The sequence below is a fragment of the Leptonychotes weddellii genome, chromosome 2, assembly GCF_054177405.1.
Source record: "Leptonychotes weddellii isolate Sample4059 chromosome 2, ASM5417740v2, whole genome shotgun sequence".
Lineage (NCBI taxonomy): Eukaryota > Metazoa > Chordata > Mammalia > Carnivora > Phocidae > Leptonychotes > Leptonychotes weddellii.
In genome coordinates this window covers 2,260,650-2,280,874 of record NC_138370.1, presented here as the reverse complement: position 1 = coordinate 2,280,874, position 20,225 = coordinate 2,260,650, and the positions used below count along the sequence as shown (strand labels likewise).

The 20,225-nt window shown below is 39.6% G+C and overlaps 1 long non-coding RNA gene and 1 other non-coding gene across 2 annotated transcripts in view; one reads left to right on the top strand and one right to left on the bottom strand.

Moving 5' to 3' along the window:
- LOC145717606 (uncharacterized) overlaps positions 1-20,225 on the top strand; it is a 76,669-nt gene that overhangs the window by 37,246 nt on the left and 19,198 nt on the right. The window lies entirely within an intron of this gene.
- Positions 1,624-1,725, bottom strand: LOC115938161 (U6 spliceosomal RNA). The gene has a single exon (XR_004073353.1). It is a non-coding gene; the product is annotated as a U6 spliceosomal RNA (small nuclear RNA).

The window sequence follows — 20,225 nt, the reverse complement described above, 5'->3', positions numbered from 1 at the left end:
ACACCATTTGTTGAAGAGACTTTTTTCCATTGGATATTCTTCCCTGTTTTGTCAAAGATTAGTTGATCATAGAGTTGAGGGTCCATTTCTGGGCTCTCTATTCTGTTCCATTGATCTATGTGTCTGTTTTTGTGCCAGTATCATACTGTCTTGATGATGACAGCTTTGTAATAGAGCTTGAAGTCCAGGATTGTGATGCCACCAGCCTTTTTTTTTTTTTAAAGATTTTTTATTTATTTATTTGACAGAGAGAGACATAGCGAGAGTAGGAACACAAGCAGTGGGAGTGGGAGAGGGAGAAGCAGGCTTCCCGTGGAGCAGGGAGCCCGATGTGGGACTCGATCCCAGGACCCTGGGATCATGACCTGAGCCGAAGGCAGACGCTTAACGACTGAGCCACCCAGGCACCCCCACCAGCTTTTGACAAGCAAAATTTTTGATCCAAATGTATAAGACATCTAGTTTTCTTTTCTAGGAGTGTGCTTTTCTGGTTTTGTCCATCTCCTCTTTAGTTTTTTGGAAGAGTTTCAAACAGATTGATGTTAATTCTTCTTTAAATGTTTGGTAAAATTCACCAGTGAAGCAATATGGTCCTGGTCTTTTCTTTGTTGGGAGATTTTAGATTATTGATTCAGTCTCCTTATTAATATCAGTCTGTTAAGATTTTCAATTTCTCCTGATTCAGTCTTGCAAGTTGTAGGATTCTATGTATTTTTCCATTTCTTCTGGGTTGTCCAGCTTGTTACTGTATAATTGTTCATACTAACCTCTTATGATCCTGCATATTTATGTAGTATCAGTTGTAATTTCTCCTCTTTCATTTGTAATTTTGTTCATTTGGGTCCTTTTTCTTTTTTTTTTTTTTCCTTTGTTAGCCTAGCTAAGTGTTAATTTAGTTTATCTTTTCAAAGAAACAACTCCTAGTTTCGGTAATCTTTTCTATTGTTTTCCTGTTCTCTAATTTACCTCTGCTCTTTAAATATTTTTTATTATTTCCTTCCTCTGTTAACTTTGGGCTCAGTTTGTTCTCATGGGAGTTCCCGTATATGTAACTCCCCTCCTTTCTCTTGCTGACTTTGACAATGTACTTAATAATGTGTCTTGGGGTAGCCTTATTCAGGTTCAACCTATTTGGGGTCCATTGAGCCTCATGGATCTAGATGTCCATTTGTCTCCTCAGGTTCAGGAAACTTTTGGCCATTATTGCTCTAAATATACTTTCTGGCCCATTCTCTTTATTTTTCCCTGGAATTTCCATGTGAATTTTTTTTTTTCTTTTTACTGTGCCCCATAATTTCCATAGGCTTTCTTCACTCCTTTTTTTTCTTTTTTTTCCCTCTGATTGGGTAGTTTCCAATGTCTTATCCTTCAAATTTCTGGTTGTTTCTTCTATCTGGTTGTTTTCTTCACTCCTTTTTTTTCTTTTTTTTCCCTCTGATTGGGTAATTTCCAATGTCTTATCCTTCAAATTTCTGGTTGTTTCTTCTATCTGGTTGTCTACTTTGAAACTATTGAATTCTTTAGTTCAATTATTGTACATTTCAACTCTAGGAGTTTTGTTATTTGTTTGGTTTGTTTTGATGATTGGTAGTTTCTTGTCAAGCTTCTTGTTTTGTTCATTAAGAAAATATGGGACATTTCCTGGATGTGCATGTTATCCTGTTTAGGAGCCATGCTAGTCTTCTCTTGATTGTTCCAATTTTAGTAAATATGCTGCTAAAGCATGCACCAAATGATAAAAATACAACATAGTGAGCTTAAGTTAAGCATATATATATATATATATATATATATATATATATATATATATATATATGCTTTCTATCACTATATATAACTCTCCATTGTTGGGGCATTTAAGTGGCTCAGTAGGTTAAGTGTCCGATTCCTGGTTTCAGCTCAGGTCATGATCTCATGGGTCATGACATTGAGTCCTGCGTAGGGCTGCACACTCAGCAGGGAGTCTGCTTTAAGAATCTCTTCCTCTGCCCCTACTCCCACTCATGAGCACACTTGCACTCTCTCTCGCTCTCAAACAAATAAATAAATCTTTCAATAAAAAATAACTCTCCAGGAGTGCCTGGGTGGCGCAGATGATTAAGCATCTGCCTTCGGGTCTGGGATAGCATCTGATCTCCAGGTCCTGGGATAGAGCCCTGAGTAGGGCTCCCAGCTCAGCAGGGAGTCTGCTTCTCCTCTCCCTCTGCCTCTCCCCCAGACTGTGCTCTCTCTGTCTCTCTCTCTCTCTCAAATGAATAAATAAAATCTTTAAAAAGAAAAACCTCTCCATTTTTGAATAAGTTTTTTTTTTTTAAATTAAGGAACGCAGCTATGTAGTCTGTTCGGCCAGAATGATTTAAATATTATGTTGTTAAATGTGAGGCTAATCCATTTTGATTTATAAATTCATGAGGATATACTTTTTTCTGATAAAAATAGCTATTTATGTTTCATGGGTTTTTCTTTGTAAAAGGATTATTAAATACCAGGAAAAATATATAATTTTACTTGATAGATATAGAATACTAAAGACAAAGGGCACTTGAAAATCCTTAAGACCAGCTTCCTCATTAAAATAAAAAAAAGCACATGGGTCGCCTGGGTGGCATAGTGGATTAAGCTCTAACACTTGGCTTCAACTCAGGTAATGAGAGAGAACCCTGGGTTGGGCTCCACACTGAACACAGAGCCTGCTTAAGACTCTCTGTCCCTCACCACTGCTGCCCACTCTCTCTCTCTCTCAAATAAATAAATAAATCTTTTAAAAAAATAAAAAATACATAAATATTAACATATATGTACATATACATACATGCAATATTTTATCTGCTACTGTATGCTAGGAATGGGGCCATTCACTATAGCCTATTATAAGTAACAAGTGAGAGATAATTTACTAGGGTTTGTTAAAAGTTAAGGACTTAGGCAAAGATCACCTTCACAGAATACTGTATTTTGAAATTAACTTATTTATTATTTATTTATTTATTGAAATTAACTTTATACTACCTTGATAGATTTCTCTGAGAGAGGAAAAGAAAAATAAATAAGGAAGAATCAAGGTGACATATGAGAGAGGAGAGAAGTCAGATATTTTAAATACTTTCAGATTATATATAAAGTGATACTGATTCACAAAGATATCCATATTTATATTTTACTAACTAGGACATCTTGGACTAGTACATTTCTGGACATTCTCTTCTTGAAATTGTTTCTTTCTCTTTAGGAAAAAAAAAAAAAAACTTCTAAAAGTTGGTTATATTACCTATGTCCAAGCCTTCCCTGGTCTTTCTTGAGCCCAGTCTAATTAAGCTCCTGCCCTTCCCCCACACCACTCCAAACTAACTCTAAGCAGGTCCATAGTCTATGGCCAGGTAGTCAGATTTGCTGGTCCATACTCAGTTGTACACCTTGACCTGTCCATAACACTTGACACAGCTGATCACGTCTTCCTCTCTGAACACTGCCTTCACTGCCGACTTGGACACCATTTGATGGTTCTCCTCCTGGTTACTCTTGCCTCCTCAGTGCCTTTACTGATGCCACTTAGTGTCCCTCACCCTTGAATATTGGACATCTCAAGGTCTGCTCTTTTTCCCATTGATATTCACTCTATCTTGTAGCTTGAAATCCTATAGTCTATAGGTTGACCTCTTCCAAAAATTTCTTTAGTCAGATTTCTCCTCTGAACTCCACATGCATACATCTAATTGTCTACTTAACATCTCCATTTACATGTTCAGTAGGCATTTCAAACATAACGTCCAAAACAGACCTATATCTTCTCTCCAAAACCGGTTCCTAACATCTTCTTGGTAATTTGTCTTTCAGCTCCTTAAGCTAAAACACTTTATAGTTATTTCTAACTCTACTCTATCTCTCATACTCAACATCTATCTCTACTCATATATATATGTGTGTGTGTGTATATATATATATATTCTCTATATATACTCTACTCATCATAGGCAGTATCCAACCTTCCACCACCTCTACTATTAATCACAATAGAGGTCTCAGCAACCTGAATTATTGCAATTCTCTCCTAACTGATTTTCTTACTTTTGTTTTTGCCCTTGTTCAGTGTATTATCAACACAGAAACTGGAGTGATTCTTTTTATTTTTATTTTTTTAAAGATTTTTATTTATTTGTCTGTCAGAGAGAGAGAGAGAGGCAGGCAGAGGGAGAAGCAGACTCCCCGCTGAGCAGAGAGCCCGATGCGGGGCTGGATCCCAGGACCCTGAGATCATGACCTGAGCCGAAAGTAGATGCTTAACTGACTGAGCCACCCAGGTGCCCCTGGAGTGATTCTTTTTTAAAGTTACTGTACATCACTCCTCCACTCAAAACCTTCCAGTGACTTGTCATCTGTCTCAGTAAAAAATCAAAAGTCCTAATGATGTTCTTCAAGGCTCTGTGTAAACCTCCCCCATCACTCCTTGATCTCATGCCCTGCTGCTCCCACTCCACACTGCCCCAGCTCATCAGTGTCCTCGTAGTTTCTCAAACACGTCAAGCACACTCTCTGTCTCAGTCCTTTGCCTTCTTTGTCGGAAATGATCTCCTTTCAGATATGTGCAGGCTTACTCGCCATGTGCTATAGATCTGTGTTCAGCCTTGTCTGGGAGCAAACACCTTCCTTTCTTCTATACCCATTACCCCAGATTGGTGTTTCTCCACGTTACTGCCACCATGGGACATGCAAACAGTCATTGATTTGTTTGTTGCTTCTGACACTGCACTAGAAGACAAGTAAAGGCAGGGGCTGTGTCTGTTTCATTCACTATTTTATAGCCAATCCTAGAACTTTGTTTGGGACGTAGCAGATGCTCAAAAGTATTTGTGGAATGAAATCAGAATGGAATACTACCTTCAGAGTTGTGAGGGAAAAAATAATGCTAAAGAACTAAAGTGACTGATGTACTTAACATAATGTCTTCCAGGTTCATCCATGTTGCTGCAAATGGAAGGATTTCCTTCTATTTTAAGGCTGAATAATATTTTGTTGTATGGATAGACTGTGTCATCTTTAGTAAATGAGTCATTCATCTGCCCATGCACCTTTGGTTTGTTTCCATATTTTGGCTATTGTGAATAATGCATGATTCCTCCTAAATGAGGCATCTAAAATATTCAAAGGTATGGAAGTAGACAATTTGATGATGATTATCATGGGCTGGGGAGAGGACAACATGGACAATTCTTGTTCAATGGGTATAAAATTATGGATATACAAGATGAGTATGTTTCAGAGATTTGCTGTACACCATAGTTCCTGTAGTTAACAATAAAATATTGGGCACTTAAAAATTTATTAAGAGGATAGATCTCGTGTTAAGTGTTTTTCCTGCAAAGAAGGGGGGGTGGGCACAAGGATACTTTTGGAAGTGATGGAAATGCTTATTACCTTGATTGTGGTGATAGTAACATGAGAGTATGCCCATGACCAAACTCATTAAATTGTATGCATTAATTATGTGCAGATTTTGTGTGCCAATTATATCTCAATAAAGCTGAAGAAAAAAGAAAAATAAATAATACTAAAGAACTTAGGACAGTACCTGACAAATACTAGTTGATCAATAAGGGCTAAGTATGGATGTTAAGGTCAATCAGAGCCCTTAGGATTGAAATGCTTCATAATAATATAACTCTAAAGGAATTTCTATAGGGAATAAAAAACGTCTGGTTGATTTTCTTAAAAGGATGTGGGGCAAAGTAAAATAAATATGCATGCACAAATACAGAAGTAGATGATTAGGAACAAATTTCAACTTTAAAACATGATGTTAAGCTGTGTCTAAAAATAAGACCTTTTGTTTTTAAGGAGATTCAGTGTATAGCACCAATGTGAGGCAAAATCTCCAGGTATTTATAACAAAAACTGCTAGTACCTAATTTAATTAGCTCCCTTTGCTGTGCTGTCCAATGAGAGAGTTGCTTTGTATGTGAGTTAAATCAGGAGATGTTGGTTAAAATTCAGAGTTTAATAACTCTGAAACATTGGGGGATGGCATTTTTCTCAAGACTAAGCCATCATTGTGCTGCCTGCAATTCAGCTTAATTTCCAAGTGGGAGACCTCTGTCTGCAGTAAACAAGTTTACAAACAACTCAAACCAGGGAAAAGTCCACTTAGAAGAAAGCACTGTGCTATACGCAACAGGGATCACTACAGTACAGCACTATTTTGTTTCATATATGTATATAAGAAAGATTTAGAGGTGGTTTCTCAGTCTAGGAACAAGGTATATAGAACAGAAGAGTTACCATCTGAGCGTGATGTGATTGTGGCTGATTTAAAGGAAATCATTTTCTAATGGTTTGATTAGGGAAAATTGTCCATTGGATTCTCAAGGTAGCTTGACACAACTTGAGTTTTCCATCATGTTCTATAGGTATCTTCTTTCCTTTTCCTTTTGTAATAAAGAGAGGGCCAGAGACTCTTATTTTCAGAATGTTATATAGCCTTTTTTTCTTTATTTTTAAAATTTTTATTATTATGTTCAATTAGCCAACATATAGTACATCATTAGTTTTTGATGTAGTGTTCAACAATTCATTAGTTGTGTATTACACCCAGTGTTCATCACAGCTCATGCCCTCCTTAATATCCATCACCTGGTTACACCATCCCTCCACCCCACTCCCTTCTGTAACCCTGTTTGTTTCCCAGAGTCCAGAGTCTCTCATGGTTTGTCTCCCTCTCTGATTTCTTCCCATTCAGTTCTCCCTCCCTTCCCCTGTGGTCCTCCACACTATTCCTTATGTTCCACATATGAGTGAGACCATATGATAATTGTCTTTCTCTGCTTCACTTATTTCACTTAGCATAATCCTCTCCAGTTCCATCCATGATGATGCAAGTGGTGGGTATTCATCCTTTCTGACGGCTGAGTAATATTCCATTGTTTATTTGAACCACATCTTCTTTATCCATTCATCTGTTGAAGGGCATCTTGGCTCCTTCCACAGTTTGGCTATTGTGGACATTCACAATCCCATACTTTATTTGGTTCATAATTGTGTGAAAAGATCACCCAATGGTGAGGGACAGTGAAAGGAGCAGTTTTGAGGATTTGGGGTAAGGTAGAGCTGTTTGAATTCAATCTGTGAGCAAGTTACATGACCTCAGAGCCATACTTTCACTCAAGTGTAAGGTGAGAATCTTCACAGGTGCCATTCATAGAGTGCTTATGTGTGGCCCTCTTGCTGTAACCTCTGCACTGCTTTCAGCACTGGAAATAGAGGTTTGGACACACACAAATATCCGCTGTCCACCAAATTTCTAACCCAGTGGGTGAAGACATAAACCTGCAAACAGATAACATACACGTTTTGTCAACAAGATAAAACCAGGGATAAAGCAAAGGCTGAAGGGAAGGAGCACTGCTGTTTTATCTGTGCTAGTCACGGAGGTCTTCTGGGAGAAAGAGCAGAAGGTTTAATGAATAGGGGGTGGCCTGGTGGGGATCGCTGCAGGGGCAGACATCAGCAAGTGCCAAAGCCCTAAACCAGAGGAGGTGGGCACGTTGGAGGGAGAGACACATTGTTATCTATAGGTGGAGGGCGACTGGTTGGGGTAGGATTGTCTGAGAAGTCTCTCGGTGATGGCAGAATGGACAGCTGCCTTTCAGGCTACATGTGTTTGGATTTTATCCTAATTGCCAGGAGAAGCTACTGCAGCATTTCTGGAAGGAGCGTACTTTGATTAATTTGGAACCTTAAGGAAATTTCTGTGGCTACTGTGTGCAGAACCATTTGTGCGAGAGGCAGGGATGGAAGTCATTGTAGCATTCGGGGTGAGAGACCACCCATTCCCAGTGCTGGTGGAGAGGTGGTGGCGGCTGTGGAGAGCGTGGACAGAGAGCCAGCAGAACTGCTGATGAACTGGGTGCAGGTGTGATGGGTTGTTGCAGGCTCTGCTGCGTTGCTAGAGGGGATGAGGCCAGGCTGACTGCCTAGGATAGAGCTGTGTACCTTCGCTGGTGATGGAGACCAGAGGCAATGTGAGCGTGTGTGCTATGCCCGGTGGGCTGTTGCATTGGGCTCCAGCTGGCGGTTACCATGTGGGAATGGTACGTAGGCTCTACTCAACCCATCTCCTAATATTTCAAGGGAAGTTGTAAATCTAGAATTTCATGTGTAAGCCTCATTTCCAAGTGTTGGTTCAGAAACTTGAAACACTGCTTTTTAAACTGTGCAGGTCGGATGGAGCCATATGGCCACCAGTTTTGCATCCTAAGCATAAAAAGTGCTTAGCACAGTGTCTCATGAACTTTTCTCTAACAAGGATATGATAAATATCATAATACATCATTACCCTTGGTAAATAAACAGCTTTAATGGAAGAAATACTCATTATTCTATATTCAGGAAAAATAAAAGGAACATCAATGATGAAATATGGGAGAGGAGGATGTTGAATTAATTAAAAAGTGTTTATCGATTCTATGCTATGCAACCAAGTTTGTGCCAAGTGCTAATGGATGAGACATCTTCAACTGGTTAAGTGTCCCTGATTTCTTGCCCTACAATTTCCAGCTAACACGAGTAGTTAAACATGTTTTGATTCTTGATAATGTGTGAGGTGATGCATGATTTGTGCAAACGTAAAGTGTCTGAATGTATGTGAAAAAAAGATGCTCCATAATGTCATGAAAGCAGATGCAACGCCCATCATTATGTCATTGTAACAGCAGAGTCATCTAAAACAAACATGTAAATATTAGTGGTTTTTTTTTTTTAAAGATCGATATGTAGGAGTTGTCCACACATTTATGAACCATTGTCTTAAATTCCTGAGGAAATCATTTTAAATATTTTTTTTTCCTACATTGCAATTAGCTAATATATTATGCATGGTCAGTTTCTGGAACGCAGTGAGTGCAATGTGGTATCATTGCCTGATACCTTACGTTGTATAAAACAAGCACCCTGAGCAATAAAATATCACAGAGCTGTGATAGGAACATAAGCCATATAAGAAAGAAAGAATTCAACTCATTGTTCCCTAATGCTGCATGGGAAGGCTCTCAATAAATCCTGAGTCCTGCCAAGTCAGATTTCGTTTTCTCAACCTGGATTTCTCATCTGAAATACAGAAGACAGACAATGTCCGGTGTCTGTTTCCAACTCCCCCGTGGATGGCACACAGCTAGTAACATTCCAGCTGCTGAAGAGGGCAGCTGATCCGTGAGGTACGGGGGCACCTTGGGGCATCAGGGCTTGTCTCCCAAGTAACCCGTAACCTGGGAAGAGAGCATGCTTTAAGGGTAAACTTTTTTTTTTTTTTTTTGCATTCCTCAGTGACTACATTTCTGACCACTGCCACTAGATGGTAGTGATAGTTCACACTTCCACATTACAGCTATTATCCATACTAGGCGTTACGAAAATTATAAACACCATTTATTGAGTTTCTACTATGAGCCAAAATCATTCCTCATGTTGACAGCTATCCCATAGGGGAAATAAGGTAACCCCCAGTGGTCAAAGCAGAGACTTTTCTGTGTCCCACAGCACACAGGCAGCCTTGTCTTCTGCCTCCATGCACATTCTTCCGGTTCCATTGGCAGACTGCTGAGTGGTGGAATTCCAAAACCTCCCTTTTGTGTTTAGGTGAAGGCCAGAAGCTGCCCTTTCAAGTGTGTTGTAAAGAAATTGGATTAAATAAATACAGGTGCACATCATACACACGAGCTGATGAACTCACCTCATTTAGAAGTCATATTGATGCTTCCACATGTGAGAAGCAAAGCTGCCGTTGTGTGTGTGCATGTCCCTGCAGTCTCAGGTTCTCCCGGCCAGAGGCTGGTGCACGGTAACAACCGTAATCACATGTAACACTCACTGGATGTTTCCTACATGCCAGAGTTCACGTACCCGTAACTTCAGTTAATCCTCGTAGGAATCCTACAGGTTTGAATTCCAAGAATTCCCTTTGACATGTAGGAACAGTAAGAAGTAGAGAGACTCAGTAACTTTTCCAGGATCTCCGACACACTGTAAGAAAGGGTTTTGGGATTCAGATCTATGCTGACTTTTACACTCAGGACACCTGCCATGAGTTCTCATTCTTGTTAGCTGGATCGAGATCATGACCAGCCACAGAGAGGGGTGATGATGTCTTTCTACCAGCACATACTTGCTCTGTAGCCAAACACACATAATTGTTCTCATGCAGGAATGTGCATTACAGTTAGGATCTTGGGCTTCGTAGCAAGACAGGTCTGGGTTCAAATCCTAGTAGCAGTTGCCTTCTGCTTCTGATCACCAGGGTTCCCCCCACATTTCTGTAATTCCAAGAAGGATGTCAATAATGAGGCCACCTTACAATGCAGTTGTAAAAATTACAAATAGCATGCAAATCCCCTAGCACAGCACAAGGCACATACTAGGTGCTCATAGTGGAATTTTGATTACTATTATTTTATTAATTTTACATTGGAAAAAGCAATCTAGTAGAATAATCTTGGAATGAGTACGGCATTTGTTTGGAATACTTGTTCAAGCCCTTTGTGTTAGAAACTGAAACTCTTGTGTACGGGATTTCTGGAAAAATTGTAGCAAAAGAAGAGAAACTGGTCTGCCTTCAAGGAATAAAGAATATTTTATTGGTCCTGTAAAGGGGGCTTGGAGTAGAGGGGGATAGGTGGGGAGATGGTGAGGAGGATACAGGTGTCCTCCCAAATGTCCTTAAAATCTTCAAGAAAGTTACACTGTGCTTGTTGATGGAATTTGCTTTGTAAAAAACTGTGAAGAGAAGAACTTCTCATCCAGATTAACATGTGGCCAGCGTTCATTGTCCCTGCCGTGCAACACATTACCACACACTTGGCAGCTTACAGCTCCACCGTTCTCATCCCACACTTTCTCTAGGTCCGAAGGCTGGCATGGTGAGGCTGGGTTCTCTGCTCAGGTTCTCAGAAGTCTGAAATGGAGATGTTGACCAAGCTACAATCCCATCCGGAGCTTAGTGGCCTTTTGGGGACTAATTCAGATTGCAAAATTCAGTTCCTTGCAGTTGTAGGACTGCAACCATCAGTCATGTTCTCATTGGCTGTCTGCGGGTCCTCTCAGCTACATGAGGACAACTTCACGCCATATAATGTGACCTGATCAGGGGAGAGATTGCCCCATGACACCCACAGACCTTGACCACAGACCTTGACCACACTGACCTGAGGAGATTACCCAGGGTGTGTATGCAGGGAATTCTGCCTACAACAGGGTCAAAGACCACATCCACCGAGAGAAAAACATTTGCAGAGAACTCAGACTTGGGGGAAGCACTGAGTGAGCATTCTTCACTGGTAGTGCTGGTCCTCTGCTGAGGCCTGAATACAGTCAACAAAGAGAGAGTAGTTATTGTAAATACAGGCCATCAGAGAGGAAAAGTTATTTGGGGTTCCTTAAGTTAGGTGAATTGAAGAAATCACATGTAAAAAAAAAAAAAGAAGCAACAAAGTATATAATAGAAAGGTGTTTAGATTCACTATGAAATCATTCTTTAATTAGTTATGTAGTTAAAGGTAAGGAGATGAATCCCCAAGCCTGTTGTATCATCTGTAAAGCCTTCCTTCCAGGGCTGGATAAATGAGATTTATCTGTCTTTATCATCTATCTATCTATCTATCTATCTATCTATCTATCTATCATCATCATCTATCACCTATCTATCTATCTATCTATCTATCTATCTATCATCTATCATCTATCACCTATCTATCTATCACCTATCTATCTATCTATTATCTATCTCGATCATCTATCTAATCATCTATCTCTCTCTCTATCATCTGTCTATTATTTATCATCTATCTATCATCTATGTATCATCTATCATCTATCCATCATTCTTGTATATTGCTGTCGTATAGTAAATACTTAATTCAAAACAGGAATTAGACTTCCCCCTGGAATATTTAATTATATAACTCTGCCTTTAGACAAGTTACAGGCTGACTGTAGCTACCCTGCTTCCCCTACCCCTACACAGCCCCATCTTCAGGGGTGCTCATCCTCTATAGCTCTGTTTTCTTTTGAAAATTTAGTTTGAAAACATTTGTTTTATACTTCACCCAACAACAGCACACTACACTTTTTTTCTGACGTGTACATGGAAGCTTCTCCAGGATAAACCATATGGTAGGCCACAGAACAGAATTCTTAAAGAATTTTAAATGTTTGAAATCATGCAAAGGATCTTTTCCAATCACAATGAAATGAAACTAGAAATCAATAGCAGAACAAAAACATGAGTTTTTGTGAAATTTAATATGTGAAATTTAACATCAGCTTTCAAAGAACCACTGAGTCAAAAAGAAATCAGAAAGGAAAGTAGAAACCAACTTGAGACAACTGAAAATGAGAGCCTGACACACAAAAGCTTATGGGAAACTGCAAAAGTGGAGCTGAGAGGGACATTCATAGCCGCGAATAATCGCTTCAAAAGGATCTCGAATTAACAACCTAACTTTACGTCGTAAGGAACTAGGAAAAAAGAACCAACTAAATCCAAAGCTAAGAGAAGGAACTGATTAATACAGAGTAGAACTAAGATAAATAAAATAGAGGAGAGAAAACAGTAGAGAAAATCAACATAACCAAGAGTTGTTTCTTCCAACCCAGATCAACAAAATTGACATTTAGTGAGATGGATTATAAAAATGTTCACTTTGGAACGGAACATTCAAAATGCACGACTGTGCCCCATTCTTCTTATTCTTATTGATAAAAAGTCCTAACAAAAAGAACAACAACAAAGAAAGAGATAAGGCACATCATTATTAGGTGTGCAAATATATATTGTGCATGTGCTTGTAAACACCATTTCTATGACTAGGGAAGCACTGGTCATTCACAGTGTACCCTGCTCTCCCATTGCCTACAACCAAGTTACTGCCCATGGACTCAAACAGTGACGGACGACAGGGATGGGGAATTCAAGGCAAGCGTTGCTTGGAAGGTAAAGAAATTCACAGATGCACTGTGCAGGATTAATTTCAGTTTTGTGTGGATGACATCAACAACAATATTCTCCAAGATGTATTTATAAATATAAATGGGTTCATGAACTCTTCTGAGGAGTTGGTATATTTTCCCCAACTCGAGCTCTGTGCTTTTGACAACTCGTGAACAAAGAGTCAGAAAGATGTTTGTTCTTGCCCTGGTTGTGCTATTATATCACGAGGTCTTGGAAAATACAGTTAAATTATCTGAGCCTAAAAGTCCCCACATGTAAAATGTAAGTCTGGATCGCCTAATCCTTTTCTTCCTCTAAACCAACTCTGTGATTGTATCTTATGAGAATCCTTGCTGGATTCTTCATTTAGTGTTCTCTCCCCCCTTCAATATGAAAATGCAATTTCACTTTAAGAGTGAACTACTCTTTCTTGAATTAATTTGGTACAATTAGTGGGATGGTCTTTCAAGTGAAGTCACATAAAACCTGAAAACCGCTTATTTTGCATTCTTATAATTAGTGCCAGAAACTATGGAAAAAAAAAAAAAACCTGCATGGAAATATGAGCTAGTGACACTTTGCATTTTAGTAACACAATTTTAGATTTTGGTAGTCTGATTCAGATGAGAAAATCTGAATCAAAATATATGTATCACTGTAGTTACATTATTTAATTTTTTTAAAAGATTTTATTTATTTATCAGAGAGAGAGTACAAGTGAGAGAGAGAGCACGAGCAGGGGGAGCGGCAGGCAGAGGGAGAGGCAAGCTCCCCACTGAGCAAGGAGCCCGATGTAGGATTCGATCCATGGACCCCGGGATCATGACCCGAGCCAAAGACAGACATTTAACTGACTGAGCCACCCAGGCATCCCTACATTATTTAATATTTTAATGAAATTGATAAGTCTGGTTTTTAAAGAAGTCAGTACATTCTATTGAAAGTATCTAGTTTATAGCTTTTATTAAAGTGAGCATTGTTCAAAAGTTTTATCAGGAAAGATAATATTTGGGGAATATGAAGACATGTCATTATGACTATACAGTAATTGTCACACTTTTCCCTGACACAAAATTATCTAAGGCTTATATTATTTATCATAATTTTATAGATAAATGCAAACGAAATACACATTTATAGTGCATAAATAGTATTAAAACTTTATTTAGTCACATTCTTACATTTAAATAGAAAACTATTTTCAGAAATGGTTCTATCCAGGTATTTTCTCTCCATCAACTTTCATTTTGGGGGGGAAGAAATAGTCTAAATAACTTTACGTCAACTATTTCAGCTTCTCAAATTTCCAAACCACATGGATCTTTTTTTTCTCAAGTGCAACTACTCTGCCCTAGAAAAAATTGAACCAATCAATTCATACAAATTTTATTTTGAAATACAAATTTTACGTCTTGTACAGTTTACTGAGCCATCACTCTCTGAGGAATTTTATGGGACTGGAATAGATACTGTAAGGAAGAGAGTCCCTTAGGGAACGTTTGTTCAACAAGCTTTGAAGGCCAGAGAAAGTGTCATAGAAACAGGCACATAGCACTCCTCTGTCCCCTGAGCTCCAACACCCACTGCTCTTGAGACACTTGATGGTCTCCTGCTCTTTTCCCCCTTTCATCTTGTGAAAATGGGGAGAGGAGAAGCATTTTGTCACTCAGCTTTAGCAAAACAACTCAATAATATGTGAAAACCTGGTAATTTAAAATGCATTTATATCCCTTTTCACAAGAGATAGTTCAGAAATCAGCACTTAATTGAACATTTGTGCTACAAAGCAGATTTTAGTTCCACTGGAGGACTTAACCATGTGGAAGAATTCTATATCAATATCTTTTATAAAAGGAAGAATCATTTTCCGTTATTCGTGACTGTCCTCCAAATCAGCAGTCCCCAAACAAGGGTGATTTTGCCACTCAGGGGATGTGTGGCAGGGCCTGGAGACATTTTGGGGTTGTCACAGGCCAGGGAAGAAGCGGTACTGGAACCTAGGGGGTCAAACCTCAGAGGCTGGCATGAGCTGGATGCTGGATGCTGCAGTGTACAGGACGGCCCAGAACGTCAACCATGCTCACTTTGAGGAACCTCATCGTAAGTCTAGTATACATATCAAGTGTAGTCAGATAGGACACTGTGTAACTCTTATTCTGAAGCAATTATAAATTCAACAGGAAGTTGAAAAAAGCACAGGAAGATCCTGTGTACCCATTACCTAGATCACACAATGATGATGACTCACATGCCCTTCATACGATATCAGAACGAGCCCACTGGTTGTAGCATCATCTACTGATCTCACCAGTTTTTACATGCACTCGTGTGTGTGTGTGTGTGTGTGTTTCTTCTCAGTCTTTCCACACTCATTTCACCACCACCACACTCAATCACAAAGGCCTCCTGCACGAGTCCTCTGTGCACCTGCACCACCCCCCACTGGCTGTAACCCTCGGCAACCTATAATCCATTTCCATCTCTGCAATTGTGACATTTCAAGAATGTTCTATAAATAAAATCATACCCTATGTAGCCTTTTGAGATTGGCTTTCTGAAAGGGCATGATTACCTTTAAAAATAAGAAACAAGTATTATGACAGACACTTCACCTGAATTTCCCCATTAAAATTTCACAACATCTCCATGTATCAATTAGTAACTGTGTTTGGTTCTGAGTAATGAAAACCAGAAAATAGTGGCTTACAAAACTAAAACTTTAGTTTTTGTTTTTCAAGTGATGAAGAATGTGGAGATAGACATTCCCGGGGTGATAAATTGGCTTCACGTTGGATCCAGGTTCTTTCCAGCATTTTCTCTGCTCCCCTAAGAGTGTGGCCCTCAGCCAGTCCTGCACAAAATGGATGTCATCATAGCCATGTCCTCCCTCGGGGGAAGCAGGGGCAATCGGACAGGACAGGATACAGTCTTACCCTTGTAGAGGGCTTTTGGAGAAGTCTCAACCAACCTCCACTGACATGTCTTTGACAAAGATTTTCTCATCTGACTACTCCCAGCTGAAAGAAATACCAGGGAATATAGTTTTTAGCACATTTGCACTTCAAAGAAAACTGGGGATTGGGTAATTTAGAAAGCAAGAAATAACAGATGTTATCATGTAGACAACTAGAGGTATTTGCCACACACCGTATGAAATACATTTTATAGGTAAAGATACTGAGTTTTAGAAAAGTTAAGTGACACAAAGTTGATACAGTTAATAAGGGGTCATTTGGCTTTGAAATGAGCTCCAAATAGTTTCCAAACCCTTACTTTCAGTTACTCTGCTTCACAGCTTCCCATAATACCTGGTGGGTTCCCCATTGAAGTGTGGGTGGGATCAGCTGATAACAACTGAAGAATAAGGGACCTGTATCAGTTAGGGTTCCCCAGAAAAACATAACCAACAGAGAGTTTGTGTAAAGAAATTTACTAGGAGGGATTGGCTCATGTGATTATGGAAGATGAGAAGTGCCACTCTCTGCCCTGAGCAAACTGGAGATATAGGTGCACCAATGGTCCCAGCCCAAGGTCAGGAGAAGACCAACACCCATCTCAAGCAGTCAACATCCATCTCAAGCAGTCAGGCAGAGAAAGAACTCTCCCTTTCTCTGCCTTTTGTTCAATTCAAGCCCTCAATAGACTGGATGATTCCCACCCACACTGAGGAGGGCAATTTCCTTTTCTCAGTCTGCTGGGACTTTCTTCTCAGTCTACTGGTAACACCCTTACAGATGCCTAGAAATAATGGTCAATCAGATATCTGGGCATCCTGTGGACCAGTCAAGTTGAAACATAAAATTGCCCAGCACAGGACTAACCTATTGGGACCAGCAGAACACTCTTGTTGGAGGTTTTTTTTGGGGGGAGGGGGATGGCAGGGATGCAGGGCAGGGAGTCTCATTCTCATAAAAGAGAACAGAATGCCAGAGGCATAGAAAGTGTACATTGATCTTCAGGATCAGCCTAGATGAGGTCAAATATATAGACAGATAACTCACTACTCAGGGCAAGAATCATTTGCCTTCTTCACTCTCCTCTATTTTCTTTTGGGTGAAGGTGGCCTAGACCTACTAGGTGCTCCAAAAATACTTCCTTACTAGTGGATAATGTCTGGGTGTCCTTTGTTGCAGAAGATCACTGATTCTGCCTGTGTCAGGGCAAAAGATATAAAATATTGATAGCGAAGGCCGTTTGGGAGAATTAAATACGATTACCTATAGAATAACATATTGCCTTAGAAAGAACATAAGATAGTGATCCATTGGTGGCACTCTGGGGCCATTACTGTTCATAGAGGTTTTAATTTGAGTGTTTTATGCCTGACACTTGGTCCAGAGAGCAAATTCTACAGAGTAACCAGTCTGTAGTAATATATTTGCTTTATTTAAACTGTGCAGAAATGTTAGCCCCTTATAATCTAAAATATACTTACGTTGGAGAGGGCTTTATTTCTCCCGACTCAAACAAAAGGGATTTGGAGTGTCCATTTACACAAAAATTATACTTTAGACAATTTCCCTATTTGAAAGAATATGCTTTCTATATTTGCTTTCCCTGTGATAACCTTATATTTTAAGACAATTTCTACTCTATAGAGAATTTAGGAAGAGAAAACTATTTTTATGATTGATGGGGAAGTGTCAGAAATACTACACATGACTACTGTCTGTAAATAAAAGTTAAATAACAACATACTGCTTTCAATTTCTAAAATGAGAATATATGCTTTTGTTGTTGTTTGTTTTAACCTGAATTGACAACTCAGCATCTCGACAACTATTCCAGCTTCTTTGAAGCCCCATGTACCTAGGTTACTAGTTGCCTGACTTGGGGTAAGTTGTTTAAGCCCCACGTCTATAGAGAGGGGCTGATTCCACCAGCATTAAAGTATTTGTAAAGTTGAAAATAACATATGTGAAATGACTGGTGAGCAGTATGTGCCTGATACGTTCTACTGTGTGGAAACCAAGTCGATGACACTTTCTCAGGAAGGGTCTGGTGACCTGGGGCACTATTGATCTAATTCCTGCGTTAACTTAGTGGTCACAGCTGAGTATCACTATTACAATTCTTGCAATGCATTGTTCCCGCTCATTTCCTCTAAAAGGGCTTTCCCACATATAGATGTTAAAATCTCAATGCGTCATAGGACGCTGAGTAAACAGCAGCATTTAATTCCATTGATTGCTGTCAAGATGAGATTGATAGAATGTCAGCAAAGAGGCTTTGGAGATACAGTGGGCACCCTGGTGACAGGATTATTCCTGTGCTGCCTGAACTGTCAAGAAAGGCAATAGCTTCTACCAGTATTTTCAGAGTAAAATCAATGGCATGATACAGCATTTCTTACCACAGAGGATAATTCTCCATGTCCTGCTGTCAGTTATAATATAGCTTGGCTTGTAAATTTTTGTGAACTCAGTGCCTGGAATATTACTGTGATTACCTTGAAATTAAATCCACTGCAGAATCTTGATCCTTATCCTACTCCCCAGAGCGCTTTTGAAATACTGCCCTTCTCACTGAAAATGCTAATTCCCTTTTAACCTGGCCTACTGCTTTGAAAGTCTCTGAGTACTTCTAAGGGCCCTCAGCATACAGAAATGCCATCTTACCTAAGAAAGGTCAAGTCCTTAATGGTTTCTGACTGGTGGAGTCCCAGATAAGCTAGCAAACTCTACTATTACAGGACGCACTGTGTACAGTTTGCAATCTATATATGTATGATGTAGTAAATTGGGGTTTAAAGGAGATACTGAAGAACAATGAGATGTCACTATATCCTTTTCTGCGTGACCAAAATCCAGAGCACTGACCACACCAGATGCTGGTGAGGATGTGGAGCAACAGGGACTCTCCATTCACTGCTGGTAGGAATGCAAAATGGTGCAGCCACTTTGGAAGATAGTTTGGTGGTTTCTTACAAAACTAAACATACCATATGATCCAGAGACTGTGCTAGATGAGTTGAAAACTCATGAAAACAAGTTTCATGAATTACAAAATTAGGCTTACACAAACATCTGTAATATGGATGTTTACAGCAGCTTTATTCATAATTACCAAAACTTAGGAGCAACCAAGATGTCTTTTAGTAGGTAAATAGATAAATAAACTGTGGTCCATCCAGACAATGAAATATTATACAGTACTAAAAATAAATAAGCTATCTAGCCATGAAAAGACATGGAAGAAATTTAAATTCCTATCTCCAAGTGAAAGAAGCCAGTCTGAAAACGCTGCATAGTGTGTGATTCCAACTCTGTGACATTCTGGAAAAGGCAAAACCATAACCACAGTAAAACAATCAGTGGTAATAAACATTGGGGTGCACGTGCCCCTTTGGATCACTGTGGAATTTGAGAAACAAGGCAGAGGATCATTGGGGAAGGGAGGGAAAAATGAAACAAGATGAAACCGGAGAGGGAGACAAACCCAGAAGAGACTCTTAATCTCAGGAAACAAACTGAGGGTCGCTGGAGTGGTGGGGGGTGGGAGGCATGGGGTCGCTGGGTGATGGACATTGGGGAGGGTATGTGCTATGGTGAGCGCTGTGAATTGTGCAAAACTGATGAATCACAGACCTGTACCCCTGAAATGAATAATACAGTATATGTTAATAAAAAGAAAAAAAAAAAACATCAGTGGCTGTCAGGTATTGGGAAGGTTGAATAGATGGAGCACAGAGGGTTTTTAGGGCAGTGAATCTACTCTGCATGACACTATAATGATAGATACAGGTCATTATACATTTTTTTGAAAACCACAGACTGTAAAACACCAAGAGTGCACTCTAAGGTGGACCTTAGGTGATTATCCTGCATCAATGCAGATTCATCAATTGTAACAAATGTACCATGTGATGGGGATGTTGATGAGGAGGATATACATGTGGAGGGAGGAGTGAATGGAAAATCTTTGCACTGTCCCCTCAATTTATTTTTTTATTTTTTTTAAAGATTTTTTTTTTATTTATTTATTTTGAGAGAGAGAATGAGAGACAGAGAGCATGAGAGGGAGGAGGGTCAGAGGGAGAAGCAGACTCCCTGCCGAGCAGGGAGCCCGATGCGGGACTCGATCCCGGGACTCCAGGATCATGACCTGAGCCGAAGGCAGTTGCTCAACCAACTGAGCCACCCAGGCGCCCCTGTCCCCTCAATTTAATTGGAACTTAAAATTGCTCTAAAAATATAATCTTAGGGGCACCTGGGTGGCTCAGTCGTTAAGCGTCTGCCTTCGGCTCAGGTCATGA